Source organism: Cricetulus griseus, chromosome 4, assembly GCF_003668045.3.
Source record: "Cricetulus griseus strain 17A/GY chromosome 4, alternate assembly CriGri-PICRH-1.0, whole genome shotgun sequence".
Lineage (NCBI taxonomy): Eukaryota > Metazoa > Chordata > Mammalia > Rodentia > Cricetidae > Cricetulus > Cricetulus griseus.
Genome location: NC_048597.1, coordinates 46075184 through 46081183, shown reverse-complemented (window position 1 = coordinate 46081183; position 6000 = coordinate 46075184). Strand labels below are relative to the sequence as shown.

The following is a 6000-nucleotide window of genomic DNA, read 5'->3' as shown; positions in this document are numbered from 1 at the left end:
TGCCTAGGGATGGTGCTACCTACCCAGAGTGGGCTCGACCCTTCCACACCAATTAATAATCAAGGCAATACCCCACAGACTGCCAACAGGCTAATCTGATCTGGTGATTCCTAAACTGAGGTTCTGTTCTCAGGTGATGTTAGGTTGTGACAAGGTGACATTTAAAATTAACCAGCACAGATTACCAGTGCTCACCACCATGCCTGGCTTGGAGATGGAACTCAGGACTTCACTTTTAGGCAGTAGGTACTTTTCCAGCCGAACCATATCTTCAATCCTGTGATTATTTTTAAACTAATTTCTTGAATGTGGTAGATATAATGTTTAGTTCCATTTTTTTCATATGGGGATATAAAAATACCAGAAAGAATCATTTAAAAAAGCTACCCTTTCTCCACTGTGTTACCTTTGTGAAACTCTAATTTTCTACCTAGAGTTTGTTTTACTTCACTGAATGACTGTCTACCAATATCATAACATTAAGACTCTATAATAAATCTTAAAATCAGGAATCTTTAGAATCTAATTTTGTTCTTTTTATTTTGTTTTCATTTTGGCTCTTCTAGGTCTTTCTGTATTTTCCAAGAGTTTCAGGATCACTTTGTTACTTTTTTCAAGAAAATGTATTTTTCTTTAATATGTATAAAATATATAAAATCAAACAAGATAAAATTTACTATATACATGTACACACACACATATAACAGTAAAACTAAGGAGGAAGTAAATTGACCAACACATGTTTTTGTCCTACTGTCTAGTTTTGTTTCTAAAGAGAAATTGTATTATCTTTATTTTTGTTCTTGGGTGCATCTAGTTTTTAGATTTTTTCTCTATCACTGCTTTTGATCAATTTGATTATTATGTACTTTGTAGCTTTCTTTTTTTGTGTGTGTACACTCATGTTTCATTGGGCTTCTGAAACTGAAGGAAAAGATGAAGTCCGTGGTTCATTGATTGGAGGACTGAAGCAGGGATGGAAGCTGACAGAAGTTTTCTTAAAATTAATTCAGTGTTACCAATGAAACTGTTGTGCCCACATTCTGAATCCCCAAATCACCAAGAGGCCCATTTCGATGCAAAAGCAATGAGTCTTTTAGTGCATTTGTTTAGTTAGCTCGGGATTCTCATCCATCCACCATGGAGTATGGCTGGGAAAAGACCCTGAGAAGCCGCAGGACAGAGATCTTATAGGGCAGTGTAAGGGGAGTGTCTAAGGGTACTCACAGGCTCAGGATTGGTCTGCCTCCAGGCTTGGAGGACTTGCCCTATGTTGATTGGTCAACTAGTTGTTATGGACTATAGGCCCTCCCAGGAAGTATAACACTGTCACCTAAGGGAATGAGAGAATTAGTGAGTTAGGACCTGTAACAAAATGTTCAGTCAAATGGTGGGCGCTAACGTGACTGGTAACTTGTCAGGTGACTACAGTAAGTCGGAGACAAAGGGATGATTACATTGACTAACATGTCCACATCAAATCAGAGTGGAGACTCAGAAGGCCGTTCCTTGCACCTAGATGACTCTGAGCATACACCTGTTGATCATGTGTATGTAGTTCTTTCGTAACAACAGAAGGTCAGGGGCTACCGAGGAAGTTGCCAATAATAAGAAGCTCATTGTAAAGCCCTTATCATGACCAAGAAGTTATGCACATCCTGGCTCCAGTCAACCAAGCACAACCACCAAGTTCTCTCAACCTCTACTCATCCATTGCAATTTGACATACATCCTTGGGGAGACAATTCCCTCGGTAGAAATGCTAAAGAAAGCTTCTTTGATGGTCTTTGAATTTCTCCTTTGAATTTCTGCTTTCCCTGAGAAATTAAAATATTCCTGTAAGGGCACTAGCTAGTTTGTACTGTTCTTTCTTATTTTTTGCCACTATTTTCACCGTACCCACTTCTGTCATTAATGGCTTTCTGCTACGGTGCTGTACACTTCCTGCGGGCAGGTCTGTCTTTAGTTCCTAGCGAACCTAGCGTGTTTGGTACACAGGTAGGTGGTAAGAAGTATTTCTAAGTAAAGGAACAGAAGTGAAGACAAGTAAGCGCCGTATGCGGAGGCTGGTATGCAGAGCCACGTTTCTTTTGGAGACTTCTCGAGGCACGCGCGCGCGCGCGCGCCCTTCAGCCCTTTCAAGGGGTGAGACCCGCAGATCGCGCTCTGGACGGAAAAAGACAAGAGAACACACGATCCTAGCGGTCCACGGGGACGGGTTCCGGAACGCGTCCGAAGGGCTCGCAGGATATACGCAAAGGCGTGGGGGCGGGGCTCTGGTAACCCTGGCAACAGCCCGGAAGCCACTTTCCGCGGTCCCCCGTGGCGGGCTCTGGGACTCTGGAGGCTGAAGTTTTTTAGTCGGGGTGGAGGCGGCAGTCGGCCAGCGGCAAGGCAGGTTGGGTGAAGGGGGGCAGGCCTGAGGTCCGCGCAGCAGGCGGGAGAGGCGGCCGGGCCCGAGCGGGCGGCCCCTCCACTCAGGGCCGCACAGCCGCTCTCCTCGCAGCGCCAGAGCGCGTTTCCGGGTAGTGCCTAGGGCGCCCTCTGCGGGGCGGTCGTGCGCATGCGCGACCCGTTCAGGCGCCCTGCTGGCGGTAGAAACCCCGAGGCTGTCCGGTGTTCCAGGTGTTTATTATCTGTCCGGGGAGTGGCGGAGTATTCGGGGTGTTGGGACTGGGCGTGTCCTTGAAGTTGAGCGGTTAGGACAGGGTTTCTGAGGAAGGGCCGCTTGAGAGTTGGGCAGGTTTGGGATTGGGAGTCAAAAGGATGAAGTTTTTGCAAACGGTGCCCCGATTGGCATTGCATGTGAAAGTCGGAGCTTCGTCTTCGTGCGGGAGGGAAAGCTGGAAGGAAAATTCAGTCGGGCCACACGCAGAGATGCCTTTGAGGTTGGATTCTTCTCTACAGTGGGCTCCATTAGAAATCTTAGGAGGAAGGCAAATGAGATCTGTATCTGTAGCTGAGTAAGATTGACGGCAGGGACAGTGTTCTTGTTGCCCTCCAGTTTGTTTTCATACTAGGTAAGGTAAATCTGGTAGCATTCCACCCCCTTATAAGCCTGCAAGGGCTTCCCGTGGTCTTCAGGGCTCAAATTGCTGTGGCCCTCAGCTTTCTTCCAACACTTTCCTCCAGCCTGTCACCCTTTCAAGTCGGTGCTATTGATACTGAACACAAGTTCTGTAAACGCTCTCTCCCCCTTGCACAAGACATTTTCTTAGCGCTTCTCTGATATTCACGCTTAACCTTCAGCCCCAACTTTGTGGAGGGAATTGGGAGGAGGTAGCTTTTCTTCATGTGTATTGTAGATTATCCTTGACATAAAGAATCGACTTTCCAGGCTTGCCTTTTCTCTTTTTAACAAGTCGTTTGCTTGTGGGCCTTTGGGAAAGCCACCTCTGCGAGGGCATAGGCTGTTTCGCTCTTTTGTTTTATTTGGTGCCTGGTGGCTCCTAGCAAGTACTTTCAGAGTTATTTGATGAGTGGAGTGGATGAATGAGTGAAAAAGAAACCTTACAGGAAAATTAATAAAGTTGTTCCTAGTAGAGATGGAGAAGAGTAGACAGGTTTAGCTTATGAATAAATGTAATATTCTCAATATAATTTGAAGTAGCAATGCCTCCCCCCCTTTAAAGAGTTGCATGTGTCGAACCAAGTCGAGTCAATCTCTTTTTAGTGATTTCCAAGCATGTGCTTTATATATAGTGAGTCACACTTTGTCAGTTTTCTACTCTCCATTATTATTTATGTTACTTAGAGCAATGTGATTACATTCTCTAAGCCCTACTTAGCTCATTTGAGAAAATTAATAATTGTCACTGATGTCATCATCACTTTAAATGAGACTTAGTATGTGTGTGTGTGGGCGTTTCCAAGCAGCTTACATATTGAATCAGTCTCATTTTAGAGTCAGTGAGAAAGCTTAAGGGTGAGTCCTTACAGTCTGATTCCCGGCTGTATTCTTAGCCACCACACCATGTTGTCTTTAAGACAGTGGATGGGTCATGGAGTTGTGGGGTTGTGGTGAGGCTCTTCGTTAATGATGCATATGTGTTACCATCAGTGAGGCTCTTTGTGCAGTTATATAATCATTTCTTTACATTGCACTTTTTTTTTTTTGCAAATGTGTATACTATACATGCTTGTGGAGGTCAGAGATTAATATCGGGTATCTTTGTCAGTTTTTCTCTACCTTATATACTGAAGTAGGGTCTTTCCCTTGAATCCAGAATTGGCTGGATTTTGTCATGTAGCTAGCCAGTGTGGGGATTGCCTATCTCTTCCTCCAGAACCCCGAAATTACAGGGCTTCCATGCCTTCCTGGTGTTTACATGGGTACTGTGGATTGGAACTCAGGTCCTGTGCTTTAAGGAAAGAACTTCACCTGAGCCATCTTCTCAGCCCTACATTTAACCTTTTTTCTGTTGTTAAGTTTTCTTAATATAATTTTTTGGGGATTTGTCTACAGATTTACTACCACTTTGCATTTCTGCATAGTATATTGAAGATCTGAGTGGTTAAAATATACCAACTTCCTTTCTTTGAACAATGTTGTATTTTAGAAAAATACAACAGCTTTGAGATGTAATTAATGTGTCATAAAAATCCATCCTTTAAATCAGTACATTTACAATTTTACAGCCATCATCAGCTAATTCCAGAACATTTTCATCTCTCCTCCCTACCCCAGGAGAAAACAAACTATTCTCTCTTTTCTCAGGCAACCACTAGCATACTTCATATTACTGTGTATATGGCTATTATGGACTTAGATTAAATGGTATCATGTGATATGTGGCTTTTTGTGCTCATAGTTAATATACTCAGACTTCACCCACACTGTAGCATACATCAGGACTTCATTCCTTATTGCCAAATAATATATATTTTATACACTCATCAGTTATGGGCATTTTGAGATATTTCCGCCTTTGTCTATTAAATAGAACATTCTTATGGGCATTCACTTACAAATTTTTCTGTGGACTAATGTATTTAATTCTCTTGAGTCTTTATGTAGGGGAATTGCTAGGTCATGTGGTAATGGTGTTTACACTTTTGAGTAACTTCCTACTGGATTTCCAAAGTGCCTCTGCAAATTTACATCCCAATTGACAAATATATTAAGATTCCAGTTTTTCCATAGTCATATCAATACTGGTCCTTTATTTTTTTTTTTTTAATTAAAATCACCCTAGTGTGATTTTTGACTTGTATGTCATTCTGTTGGTCATGTTTTTAAAAAAGGTTTCTCTTACATGTCTGGATGTTTTGCCTGCATGTCTGTATGTGCACCATGTGCTGCCTGCTGCCTTTGGAGGTTAGGAGATGGTGTTTGATCCCTTGGAACTGGAATTGCAAGTGGTTGTGAGCCATCATGTAGGTGGTGGGAACTGAACTGGGATTCTCAGGAAGAGCAACAAGGATTCTTAACCATCTCACCACCCCCTATCTTGATGATCTTGTTATGTGCCTGGTGACCATCTGCAGTGTTTTATTTGGAGATGTCTATTCAAGACCTATGCTCATTTTAAAATTGGATTGTTTGAATAGTCTAGTTATGAAGTTTCTCTATATAGTCTAGATACAAGGTAAATGATTTGCAAATACCTTTTGCCACTGCACTAGTTACCTTTTCATTTTCTTGATTGTACCTTTGAGTACAATGTTTAAAAAGCATTGATGAACCACACCATCCTCCCCGCATCTTGGTTTCTTGTGCTTTTGTTGCTGTACTTCAGAAACTGTTGCTTTACCTGAGGGTCACAGTTATTTATACTCATATAGTTTCCTTCTAAGACTTCTATAGTTCTAGCTCTAAACATTTTAATATGTGACTAATTTTAAGCTAATTTTTACCCTACATGAGGTAGGAGCCTGACTTTTTCACAGGAGTATTGAAAACAATAATCTTTGAATTGAATTGTTTTGGCTCCCTTGTTGGAAAATAACTGTCTGTAAATGCAGTGGTTTATTTAGACTTTTGCCTGCTCCACGTCTTGT

General features: G+C 42.2%; 1 protein-coding gene across 4 annotated transcripts in view; it reads left to right on the top strand.

Annotated features, from left to right (window-relative positions):
- The first annotated feature begins 2290 nt into the window (after positions 1–2290).
- Spice1 (spindle and centriole associated protein 1) overlaps positions 2291–6000 on the top strand; it is a 46876-nt gene continuing 43166 nt past the window's right edge. The window contains exon 1 of one of the 4 annotated variants that reach the window (XM_027412628.2): positions 2291–2394. The gene's annotated coding sequence lies outside the window, so the exon portion shown is untranslated. Of the gene's footprint in view, positions 2395–2551; positions 2626–2693; positions 2889–2908; positions 3021–6000 lie in introns of those variants that run through there. The other 3 variants (XM_027412629.2, XM_027412630.2, XM_027412631.2) reach the window with 3 other exon arrangements.